We start from the raw sequence: 15,701 nt of genomic DNA, 5'->3' as shown, positions 1-15,701 counted from the left end.
TCTTGGGCAGTGCTGCCAGATGCAAGGCAATCAGGACCTAATAATAATAATTACCACATATTGAGCCCCAACAATGTACCAGGCCCCATTGTTGATGTTTTATGCTAATCATCTAATTAATCCTCATAAAACCCATAAAGTATTATTATTTGGACTTGACAGAGGAGAAAACTGAAGTTAAAATTTCTTAATTTTCCCTCGGTATTCTGTAGTAAATGGCAGAAATATGAATACAGACAAACTATAATATGGGCTCTATTTCCTGTGAAGAGCCATGAAGACTGACAACAATATAGCTAACATTTATTGAGTACCTACTATGTTCCAGGAACTTGTATAACAGGTAATATACATAGAATCGTTGAATGTAAGATAGGTATAATTGTTATCCCCATTTTATACGTAAAGAAATGAGCTTGGAGAGGTTAAACAACTCTTAGGTTACCCAACTAGTAAACGCTGAATTCAGGATTTGAACTCAGGCAGTCTGAGTCTAGACCCTCGGTGACAAACCACTACACCACACTGACAAACAGTTAACTGTTGCTTTTATGTTTTTATAAAAGGTAAGGACTAACCTGTGGCTTACAGTTCCAATCCTCATTCACAGGGCCTGTTGCTCTTTCCAGATGGGCCCTCTCTCACAGTGCTGGCCGCTGAATGCCTCAGGTCAGAAGGGTCTGCTCCATTTCTCCATTTCTCCTTGCTGCTGGCCAGCAAGGTCTATTAGCTGCTCTCTCTGCCAAGCGGCCACAGCGAGAAGTCATCACAAGGAGTCATGCTTGAGTAAGTCTTGAAAGGGGTCCTTTGGCCCACTCCTTGGAGTTGTCCCACCTCAGCTCACCGCAGGAAAACTTCAAGAGCATTCTGTTGACATTCCTTCTTGACATTTGGTCAGCCCAGCGGACATCCCTTCAGCCCTGGTGGGCTGGCTGCATTCCAGGGCATGCTGGTGAACCTGTCTTATCCTTCAATGTGAAGCAGGTCTAACAAGCAATTCTCACGAACTAGCTCAAAGAAGTTGGCTGTGATATTTGTGGCACTCGTTTGTAGATTTTTAATATTTTGGTCTAGGACCAGATGTCACATTGGCACCAGACTCCATTTGCCAGTCTCATCAAGATATTCTGATTTTTTGCTTTATTCTTCTATTGCTTTGATATTCTTAGAGCATTACTGCCATCTGAGGAACCAAATCTAATGGAAGTTTTTACTTGTGTTTCAGTGGTGAAATTCTTTCACTGCCAATAGAATTTTTGTTGTAGGGGTTAGCATTTAATCTTGGTCAACTTTTTGATGTTTTACATTCTGAGCAGTATTATAAGTTCATAAGATGGCCTTGAATCCTTTGGAGGCCATTTCAAATAGGGTGGTTCAACAATCACCATACGTTGTTGTTGTTAGGTGTCGTCGAATCAGTTCTGACTCACAGCGACCCTATGAACAACAGAACGAAACACTTCCCAGTCCTGCGCCATCCTCACAATCATTGTTATGGTTGATCCCATTGTTGCAGCCACTGTGTCAGTCCATCTCATTGAGGGTCTTCCTCTTTTTCGCTGACCTTCTACTTTACCAAGCATGATGTCCTTCTCCAGGGACTGACCTCTCCTGACAACATGTCCAAAGTATGTGAGACGTAGTCTCGCCATCCTTGCTTCTAAGGAACATTCTGGTTGCACTTCTTCCAAGACAGATGTGTTCATTCTTTTGGCAGTCCATGGTATAGTCAACATCCTAATCACCGTGTAATAGTTCATATATGACCTTAGAGAATGGTCTATGGTTGTGAAGTTGAAAGTGCCTCCCTAAGAACTGGAAACTTAGGTTTCTCGATGTACTCTGGAACAAATAAATAGTTAAGCTAGCTTTAAACTATTAGTGGTGTGCACTGGCTGTGGGGAACACACCGACAAATAACTGGCAGAATCTTCTTGGGATCCCATTGAGTTTCCTTAGGTCAATAACCGGCCGTGGGCAAGCCAACTCACATTACCAAAGGCTTTTGTAAAATTGGTGGATACGGAGCTCTTCCTCTATGTGATGTACCACAAGTACCACAGGAAAGTCACTCCCGCTTCACCACATCAGCCCAAACACACGGCTGTCTTGCAAGGGTACAAATGACCTTATTTTGCAATAGTTGGCTTGCCAGGCGATTTATCTGAATTTTGCTACAATAGAAAAAACAGAGAGTGTTTGTGAGAGCTGTTTTATCATTATCATATTTTTCCCCTGGAAAAGGATGATGAACTTGAAATCCTGCTCTATGTCCTTGGCACACCACATAATAAAGAATGGTAAATACTGCTATCTAAGTAACTTCTTCTATTTCAACTTGAAACGGTGCAGGGCTGTGATGACCGTTCATGATTCCACTTCCAGCTTCCTTAAGTTGGAACAAATTTGTATTTCAAGAGGTAGTGCATTTCCTCTCGCTGAAAGACTCAAGCACATATTGTGAAGGGGACTTAAGAACTGGATAGATGGGCTGACTAGGTAGCCCAATCAAACCGTGACAGGCTGTGATTTTAGCATGTTCTGTAGTCTGCAAAGGTCTGTGTCCATAAAGTTCCACTCTAAACAGAGTACATCTTTCCCTTCTCAGAGTCTTTGCCCATGCTGTATTATTTCCCTAGAACAACTACACTCCTCAGCCTTATACATCGCTAGCCTTGACTCTTTACCGTGGTTCAAATGTTGATCTGTTTTCTGCTTAAAGAGGCCATTCCTAGTCCCTGTTATGTAGACACACTATTTTATTCTCTATCTCTGAATCCGTTCCATTTGTATTTCTCAAATTGTATGCAGTTTGTAAGTATATCTACACTTGTTTTGGGGTTGGTTGTCTGTAGACTGTAAGCAGGGAGCCATGTATTTTATTCATCAATGTATATCTGTGTTTAGCGCACAATAGGCACTTAAATAATTGCTGGAGGTCTGACTGAATTAATGAATATTATAATCATTTTAAAGCCATTTATAGACACTAAGCTGCAGAATTTTTGAGCTGGAAGACATGTTTAGAGACATCATTTACCAGTGAAGTTTAAGTACCCTCAGTTTCTTCTTCTCCTTACTCTATAACGTTGATGGTTGATCCATTTACATTTCTAAGCACAATATAGGTATTATTGGTTAGGTCCCACATTGGGATTTGTGCATTGCGTACCATAAGAAATCCCAGCAAAAGAAAAAAAAATGTTGTTGTTTTGTTTTGTTTTTTAAACAATATTCAGGGCTTAGATATATCACTGGTAGTCTATCACTTCCTTTTTGGGTCATTCAGAATAACCTATTACCCTTTAGACTCCACACACCCACCCGCGTATCTGTCTTGAATGGGTGGATCCTTGAGGTTGGTGAGGGGGAAAAACACCTGCCTGTCTCACTTGTGGCCAACACGGTGAACTCTCTAGGTGGGGCTGGTCGCACTGAATATGGTTGGAACAAAGTAGAAGGTGCCCATGACCAGATGCATCAGGAACAAAGAGGGAGGAAATCAAGGTCCTGAAAATAGAAATCACATCAAAAAATAGATGACGAGTTGATAATGCCTTGAGGCCTTTGTTCCGGAACACTCTGGCACTATGAAGGGAAAAATGACAGTGCCATATTCTTCTGCAAAGCTTGAGTCAGTTTTTCTTCAACAGTTCTTCCCAGAGGAGGTCTTTGTGGGCTGTGGCTGACCGTTTTCCATTTTTATCGAGATTTGTTCTTTAACGCAAGCGTTATTCATTTCCCAAGGATTGCTGTATCATCACATTAAGAGTTAGATAAACAAACTTCACAAAAATTCACTGAAAACAATAATGTGGTAATTGCATATTCTTGTCCTAGGTATTCCCTTTTTGTTCTCAATTAAAAAGCAGGCCCAGCAGGTGTGCGTGCTATATCATTTGTTCATGCTATATCATTTGTTCACCTTAAATAAATACTTTTAATCTAAAAATATAGCAGAAATAAAACTTTCTGAAAAAAATAAAAAGCTGAAACTTAGCATCATATCCAAAATAAGAAATGGAGTTTAGGGGATCAGGATGGTTTTCAAGAGGTTGTGTTTTCCTGACAAGCCAACTCTGTTGTGGCCCTAGACCTAGGGGGCATCCAACAGGCTATATAAAACAGTCAGCTACAGACTTCCAGCTGAATGGTATAAAAAAACCACATGAATTAATACATACATTCATTGGCGAATATTTCACGAAACTACAGGATTTCAAGCAGTATCTGGTCAGCCCAAGACTAAACAAACCAAACCTGTTGCCATTGAGTCAATTCCAACTCACAGTGACCCCATAGGACAGAGTTGAACTGCCCCACAGGGTTTCCAAGGAGCAGCTTGTGGATTTGAACCGCTGACCTTTCACTTAGCAGCTGAGCTCTTAACCACTTCGCCACCAGGGCTCCAGCCCAAGACTATTAACTAATAATTCATTTTATTCTCCTAGCATTTTAATTAGGAGCACCTAGTGGTGCAAAGGGTTAAGTGCTTAGCTGCTAACCCAAAGGCTATGGCCTAAAGGTTGGCGGTTCAAACTCACCCAGAAGCAACTCGGAAGAAAGGCCTGATGATCTGCTTCTGAAAGGTCATGGCCTTGAAAATCTTATGGAGCAGTTCTACCCTGCACATATGGGGTCACCATGAGTCAGAATCAACTTGACAGCAACTAACAACAATAACAAGCATTTCTAATTTACTCTGCTTGAATTAAATACATAATTCTCAAGACTGTGTGACCCCTACTAGTGACAGTGGGTGCATGAGAGTCAGCTTGCCATTTAGGGCCATAGGCTCAGTAATGCAGCCCTATCTATAGATGACCGGTTCTGTAAATGACCAGAAAAACTTCAGAAAAAAGCGAAGTGACCTGCCCCACTGTAGCTGTCACACCTCACCCATGGAGTATCCCGGCTCTACACCCTTCAGTCCACAGTGGCCTGTCCTACCCGACCTGCAGGCTCTGCTGCAGCAGATTTCTAACATGAAAGATCTGACGCAGCTTCCTTCTCTGTGCTCACACTTCCCCCACGGCATGCCGAAACCAGCACATCAGAACAGACACGCTCAGAGTAAGACCAAAAAGCAGTGAGAGTGCTGGCAATTTTACACCTGGGCCAAGGGCCAGAACTGACTCTGGGGAGAAGGTGCCAGGAGCGGAGGGAATGCCCTGCTTTCTGTCCTTTACTAAAACAAAGATTAGGGGTACGGTAAGTCACTGAGGCTGGGAGCCTCTAGCTTGAGGTTTTCTCCCAGCTCCTTTGGAGGAGGGGCCTTCAGGTGAGGTCAAGAAGGGGCTTTTAGACCCCAGGCACGTACATGGAACCCACAGAGCTGGCCAAGTGAGAGGCGCAGGCCCTCGGTATCAGATCCACTTTGGCCAATGGAAGTCCCATGGCCCTAACAGGCTTAAGACAATAATATTTATTATCTCACGCAGTTTCTGTGAGTCAGGAGTTCATGATGGCTTAGCTGCTTGGCTGTGGCTCTGGGTCTCTCATGAGGCCAAGATGTCAGCAGGGGCTGCAGGCATCTGAAGGTCTGACTAGGGTTAGAGGGTCTGCTTCCAAGATGACTCACTCACATGGCTGGCAAGTGGGTGATGGCTGATGGCAGGAGACCTAAGTTCCTTGCTCCATGGATCTCTCTACAGGGCTGCTTGAGTGTTCTCACAACATGGTGGCTAGTTTCCTCTAGAGTGAGTGACACAAGAGAGGGCAGGGTAGAAGTCACAATGTCTTTTATGTCCTAGCCTTGTGTCTTAGTCATCTAATGCTGCTATAACAGAGATACCGCAAGTGGCTGGCTTTAACAAGGAGAAGTTTATTCTCTCACAGTCCAGTAGGTTACAAGTCCAAATTCAGGGCATCAGCTCCAGGGGAATGCTTTGTCCATCAGCTCTGGAGGGAAGTCCATGTTATCAATCTTCCCTTGGTCTGGGAGCTTCTCTGCACAGGAACCTCAGGTCCAAAGGACACACTCTGCTCCCGGCACGCCTTTCTTGGTGGTATGAGGTTACCATGTCTCTCTGCTCGCTTCTCTCTTTTACATCTCAAAAGAGATTGGCTTAAGACACTATCTAATCTTGTAGACCTCATCAGTATAACTGCCGTTAATCCGTCTTATTACATCATAGTGATTGAATTGACGACACGCGTGGAAATCACATCAGATGATAAAATAGTAGACAATCATACAATACTGGGAATCATGACCTAGCTTAAGTTGACAGATATTTTTGGGGGACACGATTCAATCCATGACACCTTGGAAGACACACACTGTCACGTCACGGTATTCTGTTGCTTTTACGAGTCAGCCCCGCTTGATACGGGAGGGCACTACGCAAGGGTGTACCAGGAGGCAAGGATCATTGAGAGCCAATGTGGAGGCTGGCTACCCAGCTGTCTGTTGGTCTTTCTGTTGCCCATGGGAATCTGTCTGCTCAATGCCTGAGCTTCTCCCAAGAGCTATACAAATTCTATGCTCATGAAAATGGAGTGTCCTTTTAGAGAAGGAAGGTCCAACAGCTCCCGACCTCCTGCGTGCCTCTGGCGGGTGGTGGCTCAGGGCCACGGCCCAACCACCACAACTCTGTTTGGGTAGCATCTTGCATGTGGGAAGTGCTAAGTAGTTGTCAATCAGCCAGGTTCATGCCATGGTTTAGAATACAGCTTTAAAGCAAGGCCCATCCCCAGAGAACCTCTGGCTGGAGTATTGCTCTAAAATGGTGATCCAAAAGAGTTAATTAGCCTATTTAAGTGTCTGAGTTATACCTGTGGCACTGTGGGAAGAATGTGCCCTCACTGGATTTCTGCTGTTTTCCTGGAAGGGAAATAAGCCTTGTGAACTCAGACAGGAGTAGAGAAGATAATTGTCAGAAGTTGCTGGGTTCATCTTTGGTAGATGTCTGTAGAAATTCCAGTGAACTTCCATTATCTTTTGCAAGATGATGAAACCTAATTTCAACTGCAGACTTTAAAATTTACTGAAGAGGTAGTAAGTGCCAAGCACTTTACATGCGTTATCTCCATTAGTCCTCAGGAGAATTGTGTGAGGTAGGAATCATGCCCACTATTTTATAGATAGCCATGCGAAGCTCTGTGAAGTTAAGTGACTTGCTCAGCTTCAATCCCAGTAATTAAATGTCAGAGCCAGGATTCCAACCTGGGTGCGTCTGATGCCAAAGTCCACGTGATACTGTGCGCCCAGAATTCTCCAAATGAGGAGGGGGCGTAAAGGCTTGAGAAGGTACATCCAAGGAGAAGAGGGCGAGGAGGTGGACTTACCACAGCCACAGTGGCAGGGGCAGGCGGAGGAACCGGGTGCTGAGAACAGCAACAGGACAGATAGGGTCTTGTGTTAGAAGCAACCATTCAAGGATGTTCCCGTGCTCTCCTCTTGGAAGGCTTTCTTCTCAGTCTAGGCAACAGTGATGCCAGATCTGTCTCAAGGGCTGCAAATTGTGCATTCCCCTCCCCCTGCAAGGAGAGACCAGGCTGTTAATAATAGTAGCTACTCTACGCCAGGCCTCGTGCTAAGTTAAGCACCACTTTTTAAAAATCTTTACAACGTTCCAATGAGGTAAGTATTATTGCTGCACTTTATAGCGGAGAGACAGAGGCTTGGGGAATTTAGGGTCATCTCCAATTCACAAAGCCCCAAGTGTCAGTGACCACGTTTTAACCCAGGCCTCTGACTTTAGGGCCATCAAGACTCTTAACACTATGTTATATCAGACAGAGGTCAGACGACCGCGTGGCCCGTTCCTCTTCTCACGAACTGACAGCTCCAGCCCCTGACACAGAAGGGGAAGGATCCGTGGGTCCCTCTGGAATGAGGCATGCTGAAGGCGCCAGCCAGGCCTAGGCATCCACGTGGGAACCCACCCGCTCTCGGGCGCAGACTGACCCCGCTGCATGGGGACCTGGACCGCTAGCCGGTCACGTCTCCCCTCGCTCATCGGGGCTTTTCCCGAGGCCAAGGGCAACCTCACGCCCAGCTGAACAGCATTTGGGGTAGGCTTGGGCTCCGATACTCGGGATGGGTGAGCTGGGGAGGGAGGTGCCCCCGCACCTAGGTCCCCATTTTTCTCCCCGCAGTCTGCTTCTCCGGCCAGGCCTGGGGCTGGCGGAGCCGCAGCAGCCCCAGGCGAGACGGAGGAAGGAAAGGAGGGAGGGGGCGCCCTGCTCCAGTGCCGCCGAGGCCCTGGGGGCTTTGTGTGTTCGGAACCGGATTCCCCACCTCCCTTCCCCGCCTCCCATTCCCGCTTTTCTTTCCCTTAACCGAAATCCCAGTAGAGTATCCAGCAATTAGCACGCGAGGAGGGGTGGAAGACGGCGGCGAGCGGGGGGGGACGGGGGCGCGAGACCCCACCTTGGTCTCAGGATCGGCCCGCGCTTCGGCCTGCGCTGCCTTCGTGCGCCACCTACCGGCTGCTCGAGGCCGCTGCGGCGCCCGCCAGAGCTGTTCCTACGCAGATCTTGATCTCCGTGGACAATAGACAATGGGTTTTTTTTTCTTTTTTTGAACAATGATTTATTTTGGCGGGGGCGGGGGGGATGAGGAGGAAGAAGGGAGGGAGGAAGCAGCAGTGTGTTTGTCATCGCTTCAGAAAAAATCTCTGTTCTATCATCGTTTCTGCATATCCATTATACTGAAGACAAAAGAATCCCGTTCTGGAACAACAAAGCCAAGGGAAATGTTGTCTGTGGTTGACATTTAATTGTGTGCACAAGGTGCTACATTATCCTGGAGAGAGACTGTAGAGCGGAATGGGGCACAGCTTCGGTTCAAAAGCCTGAGTTTTCTGCTGTAGGATGTGGGCTTTCTTACATATGCCCGATTGTATAGCTCCACTCATGTTATACACTACATACAATTCTACGTTTCTGTATAGTTTTCTAACCCATCACAAGGAATCCTTGTGGATTATTTTCGCACCAGGGATAATCATGTTTCCCTTCACAAGCTCCCCACACCTTCCTTACTAAAAAGACGCTAATTTTTAGTAGCCGTTAGGGGCCTTAGAAAACAGTCCAATCCTCTTATCTTCCAGATGGAAGAGGTCGAATGTCTTGTCCAAAGTCATACAAATAATTAGAGATGGAGGCAGGACCAGAACCCTTGTTTCCTGACCCCTGGTCCTTTTGACCTGCTATTTGATGTCCTGCTGCCCAGCACTCCCTGACTCACTCACCCTCATGGCCTACTTTCTGGTAGGAGAAACCTTTGCATAGTGAGCTGCTTGAACAAAGACAGGCGATACCTGGGGTAGGGGTCAGAGGCAGACAGGTCAGCTGCCTGGCTTGGTGATAGTCCCTTTGACTCCCCTTTTCACCCCATCCTTTCTGTACAGTGAAGGAGGGGGGCAATGTAGATATCATCTTCATTTATTTATTTTCTTATTTTTCTATAATAAGTTAATATCTAAAATCTATTGCATTTATAAGGAGGCCTGGTGGCACAATGGTAAGTGTGGCAAAGGCTGGTGATTTGAACTCATCCAGCAGCTCTGTGGGAGAAAGATCTGGTGATCTGCTCTTGTAAAGATTATCCGTTGCCATGGAAACAACTCCCGCCCATATGGATCCTATACGACAGAGTAGAAGAACTGCCCCATAGGGTTTTCTAGGCTGTAATCTTTACAGAAGCGGACTGTCACATCTTTCTCCTGTGGAACAGCGGGTGAGTTCGAACCTTGACCTTTTGGTTAGCACCTGAGGCTTAACCACTGAGCCACCAGGACTCCTTCCCATAAAGATTACAGCCTAGAAAACCCTACGGGGCCATTTTACTCTGCCACATGGGGGTCATTATGAGTTGAAATTGACTCAATGGCACCTAACAACAACATTGCAATTACCACAACTCTCCAGAAAATGCTTAGCCTAGAATGCAGGGCTTATGCTCCCCCTCTGACCCAGTGCTAATCTGGATACTAGGAGCACAGAATGAATGTCTTCCATCTTTGGAAATTGTGTCTAGTGGTCTCTGAGCACGGCTTCTCTCAGCCACCTTCTGAAGCGTACTACAGCAGATGGCGCGCCGCTTGAAACTCTTACTGTGTCGTACTAATGGACACAGAAGAATTCTCAAGTCTTAGATGAGAAGCTCAGTAAACATCTTTGCACATCCAAAATAAGTCAACCCGTCACAGAAGTCTGCTTATGTTAAAGGTTGTGCCGTCTGTTTAAAGCAAATAGACCAATCTCACAGTAAGCAGACAACTAGACAATAAGCAGAGGAAATTTCAAAACAAAAGGCCAGAACATTCCCCAACTCTCTTTACACTGTCTTCGAAAAGCATTGAGAAGAAGAAACACACCTGAGCGGCAAGCAATCCCTAAACCTTTCCACTGGGTTTTGGCACTTCAAGAGCATCAGTGTATATGGGGCCATGTGACATGTTCACGGAGAGCTTCATCTTTAAATCCCCTTTGTTTTTTCTGTTTTTCGCTACCTGGTCCTGTCTCTACAAAAAGACCCACAGCTCAGTGATATTCTGATGTGACAACCACACTCTAACAAACACCTTGCCTTGAGGATATTTGAGAATCAAATGTGATCAAGTGAGATGATGCAGGTGAAAGGACTTTTAAAAGCCAAAGTTACCGTTCAGATGGGAAGTGGTCTTTCTATAAACTTGAGCTGTTGAAAGCACTGAAATCATGAATTGGAGCAGAGCCATAACTGTCCCGTAAAGTAGTGATTAGACCCATTTTTCAGATAAGGAACTTAAGCTCACACATCAGGGGTAAGTTTTAGAATATCCAAATCTCATTCTAAAGAAATACCGCCACATCATGTTGGAATCAGGTAGATACTAGAAGACTGGTGACTCACGGCTCCCCCAATGTCCTTATTTGGTAGCATGCAAATAAAAACGATCATTTTCAGATTTAGATTTTCCCAAACGGTGGTGCGAGCAGCTATTTTTACTTTTGCTTCAGTCACCATTCTCTGTAGTAGAAAGTGTATTTAGAGTTGTAAACACTCTTTTTCCATTTGCAGCCTAAATTTAAATATGGATTACAGCAACCCAAACCCTCTCTCCAGCAAATACAGGAGTTGTGATAGTGATGTCCTGTTTAATCCAATATTTCTGGCATATGGCCTTCATTTTAATATATTTAGGGACTCCACATCACTAAAAGTACGTCACAAGACAATTTGTGTACCCATTATTTACTTAGCACCTTCCTTTAAGTGGTTGCCTTCGAGCTGATTCCGATTCATGGCGACCTCGTGTTGGAGAGTAGAACTGTGTTCCACAGAGTTTTCATGACTGTGACCTTTCAGACCCAGATCGCCAGGCCTTTCTTCCAAGACACTTCTGAATGGGTGTGAACTACCGGCCTTTAGGCTAGCAGCTGAGCCCTTAACCATTTGTGCCACCCAGGGACTCCCAAAGTGATTGGCAGATGTTATATAACTAATTTTCTTGCTATATGTATTGGAGAGTTATGGGTCCATTGCAATGACATTCAGTTTGCAGAGAGTGAAAACCTAACCTAGTCACCTGGTTTTTATATGTCTTGTCCATGGGGTGCATAACCCTACACTAGGCACCACAAGAAGAAGGAATGACTGATGTCACTAAAGGATGAGCAGATCTTGGAACCCCGGTGTCCCTAATAGTTTCTGTCCTATCCTATTAAAACCAAGCCTGCTCTCATGCTTCTCCAGAAGTCAAAACTCAATTTTACCTACTGCTCAGGAGACTAGCTGCTTGGTCCGGGAGCTTCAGACCCACTGCCTGATTTAACCCCAGACGTTTGTATGACCTGCATCCTGGGTCTGACTCAGCGGCCTGAGCCATGACTAACTCCTTGTGAATGGCCTTCAAATGGACTGGCTGGGGAAGTTATGGTAGACCAGAAGACTCAAATAGACCTGCCACCAAATCCTGATGAAACGTGGGATAGGATATTGCCGCTAAAACTGCCCTAAGAGCAGGTGGCTAGCAGGTAGGAAATAAGGAGAGTGCTGGCAGGTGTTGCACTTTAGGCAGTGGGTGTGCTCTCTGTGCCTCACCCACCTGCTCAATATGCATTCCAGACTGGGTCTTGGTCAGTGGGCCCTGCAGGAGGACCTGGGCATGTTGCTGCTTATTCTACCATCTTCACGTGCACTCCTGCCCCTGTAAATTCTTGCAATGTGGGAAATGCCCAGTGGAAACGCAAAATAATCATGTCATCTTTCACACATTTATGGTATTTTGGCAATATTTCTAATAGCCACTAAGGGACAAGAGTTTATCTTTCTATTTTATATCTCATAAATCTTTTCCTTTTTTTTTTTTCATTGCCGGTGTAAATTTTGCTCAATCCAATAACAAGGTTAAAATTATAGTGCTTTTCATCATGACAGAGATGCTCTTACCTATGATGGGACAAATTTATTCCTTCCCTTCACCTGTATCAGGTAGGTAAGTAAAAGATGTTCACTTAGCTGTCTACAGGCTATGTTCAAAACATCTGCTGGTGAGTGTAAATACTTATGGGAAAGGCCTTTAGCCTGGGGGAGAGTCAGTTAATCTGTGTTTCCATTCCTTTAGTGAGTTTCTTCTTCAGACTCAGAAGTGGGAGAGAGCCATCTAACAGTAGTTAGGAACCCAAGCTGTATAAATACTGTCAAGTTATTTAATTTCTCTGTACCTTAGTCTCCTCATTAGTGAAATGGCGATCATGTTGGTACTTCATAAATCATTGTGAGGATGTAAAGCAATAGAAAATATAAAGAGCTTAGTACAGTACCTGGCACCTAATAAGTTTTCACTACGTGCCAGCCACAGGGGGCATTGGTAGTTCAGTGGTAGAATTCTCACCTTCCATGTGGGAGACCTGGGTTCAATTCCTGGCCAATGCACCTCAGACATAGCCACCACTTGTCTGTCAGTGGAGGCTCGTGTATTATTATAAAGCTGAACAGGTTTCAGCAGAACTTCCAGACTAAGATGGACTAGGAAGAAAGGTCTGGAAATCTACTTCCAAACTCAGCTAATGAAAACCCAGCTGATCATGGGGATGACACAGGATCGGGCAGCTTTTCATTCCGTTGTGCATGGGGTTGCCACAAGTTGGCAGCTAAAAACAAGTGCCAGCCAGCACTGTCATTGTTACAGATTCTAGCCTTCTCTTCCCACATGGCAGACTTCCATTCTGGCAGATCCCTAGAACTGCCTGAAGAATCCATGCACCATTGCTGTTTTTGCACCTCTGGCTAAGCCTCCTTGACTCTTTATATCAGCCTCTCTGCCCCTTGGGCAGGGAACAGGCACAGGTAGAATTGGTGATGAGCTGGTGGAAATTCGGATCCCAGGCGACAACAGGGTCCTCAGATGGTTTCTGCCTCCGCCCTCTATTGCTGACTACCACTTCTCCTCACACACATTGTCCTGCGCTCTGCTCGCAGCTTGCCACACCCACCACGCACAGGGACCTGGTGGAGATGCTCTTTCTCTGTCCTCTGCCAAGCACTTGAGCCTCCACAGGTTCTTTCTTTCTACCCACATAGCTGGAGAAGGCTCAGGCTCAGGTGTGGACATTTTCCCCTTTTCCTGGCTATGATGAGATGATGATTAACAAGTTGCTTCTCTCCAGCTTTTATCCATGTCTGAACTGAAGTTTCATTATGTCCTTTTGTCCAGAAGTACACGCTCATCAACCACTTTCTGCAGTGTTCCTCGGTTCTCCTTGAGGCCATCTTCTGCTTCCAGCTCTCTAGGATAACTCCTCATCCCCATCAAACATCAGGTTTTTTTTTTTTTTTTTCCCTCGGGCTTAATTAATTCACTTTATTTTTCTTGTATAAAAACCACTATGTGGTGGCCACAGCTGGAGCCTGGGTCCTCTGCACTGAGACTCTGGTGTGGGTCTTTAGGGGATGGTCAGTGAATTCCTGGTAGGGAGACTTGGTGGACATGGTCTCTTTCCAGAGGTCCGGGGTGAGATAGCTAGCTGTAGCTCTCGGAGATGGCATCAAAGGTGGCCTTGGCGAAGTTGCTCAGGGAGGCAGTGCAGCCCCTGGCTGAGGTGTAGCAGTCATCAATACTGGCCAGCAGCAGCAGCAGCAGCAGCTTCATGGACATAGGGGCTGAGACTATGCCAGTGCCTCTGGGCGCCAGGATGAGGGGCACAAGTACAGAAGCCCAACGGCCAGTCACCTTGCAGGGAACAGTATGGGGCTTGCCAATTTTGTTCCTCCAGTAGCCTTGCTGCACTGGGATGATGGAGAGCTTGGCCAGGATGATGGCCCCACGGATGGCATGGCCACCTCCTTGGAGCACTTAACACCTAGGCCAACATGGCTGTTGTGGTCTCCGACAGCAACGAATGCCTTGAACCTGGTCTGCCGGCCACTTCGTGTCTGCCTCTGCACAGGCACGATTTTCAAAATCTCACCCTTTACGACCATCCCCAGGAAGAGGTCAATGATCTCAGACTCCTTGATGGGAAGGCAGAAGAGATAGATATCCTCCAGAGGCTTGATCATCATGTCCTTGACCAGGTGGCCCAGCTTGGTGATGGGGAGCCACTCCTTGTTCTTGGCTTTGCCTCTGTGAGCTCCTCAGCCTCGGCCTTTGTCCCAACCCTTACCACGTCGGCGACCCCGCCCCACAGGCCACTGCCGAAGCCTCCACGGAAGCTGCCACAGGTTCCCATCCACGGGTCCTGGAGCCTTCAGGCCCTGCCGCTGCACTGGCATCATCCACCATTTGGTGTTTTCTCAAAGAAGAAGCAAACATCTGATTTTTGATGGAGGGGAATGTTAAGACAAATTTCTACCCCCCTCTAGATAAGCCCCAATCTATAGATAATCAGGCTGCCCATAATTGAAGCATTTGCCCTTGTCTTTGGTATGGAAGGCCAATGACATGCCAGCCTTGCTCTCATTTGACCTCATTACTTCAAGTTCCCTATTTTCAAACTTTATCAGACATTCATCATTGAAGCGGAAGAACCTCTTTTAGATGATGTCTGAGTTGGAACACAATGAACCTCCCTCAAGAGCCTCAGGGTCTGCTTTCTCTTCTCTTTCTGAGTTGACTAAGCCTCAAAAATAGCTTGCATTTTCCTTTCTTGGAAACCAAATACAGTGTGGGAACTACAGATCAGTTTTTTGAAATTTTGGCACATAGTATGTACTGATAATTTCCTTCTAATCATGATTCTTCTATTTATCTACCTACCTGCTTATCTACCTACCTACATAGCTACCTATCTATCTGTCTGTCTATCTATCCATCAATCATGTAACTATCTATCATCTATCATAGAAACGTGAGTTGTTTTTTTCTTCCCCCTGTTTACTTGATATGTCTGACCCAGAATACTTTCACTAAAAGGCAGATGAGTCAAGATATGAGTTACCACTCATGCAAAGGCCTGGCTTTTGACTGACTCTCTGTTTGCTCTCAGCAAGTATAATCAAACATCTCTGGTAATATTTCACATTAGAACCCAATAGAGAAATTCCTGAATATGCACACAGACAAGGTTATGACTGAAGCTGATATTAGTCAATGGAAAATGCATCAGCAGGGCTCTGACACAAAGGAAACAACTTTGTCTACAAAGGGTTGGATACAGCCAACTGGTGATCAATACTCATAAGATTAAAAATGATGCACCCATCTTTGATTGGTCTCTCTCTCTCTTGCACCCCGTCTCCAACTGGTCGCTGACTTCTGTCAGTC

At 45.7% G+C, this 15,701-nt stretch overlaps 1 pseudogene; it reads right to left on the bottom strand.

Annotated features, from left to right (window-relative positions):
- Positions 1–13,789: 13,789 nt before the first annotated feature.
- On the bottom strand, positions 13,790–14,720 carry LOC101344066 (40S ribosomal protein S2 pseudogene; annotated as a pseudogene).
- Between the last annotated feature and the right edge of the window lie 981 nt (positions 14,721–15,701).

This window comes from Trichechus manatus, unplaced genomic scaffold, assembly GCF_000243295.1.
Source record: "Trichechus manatus latirostris isolate Lorelei unplaced genomic scaffold, TriManLat1.0 scaffold00139, whole genome shotgun sequence".
Taxonomy (NCBI): domain Eukaryota; kingdom Metazoa; phylum Chordata; class Mammalia; order Sirenia; family Trichechidae; genus Trichechus; species Trichechus manatus.
Note: the sequence above shows the minus strand (reverse complement) of the source record. Positions and strands in the feature narration are given on the sequence as shown.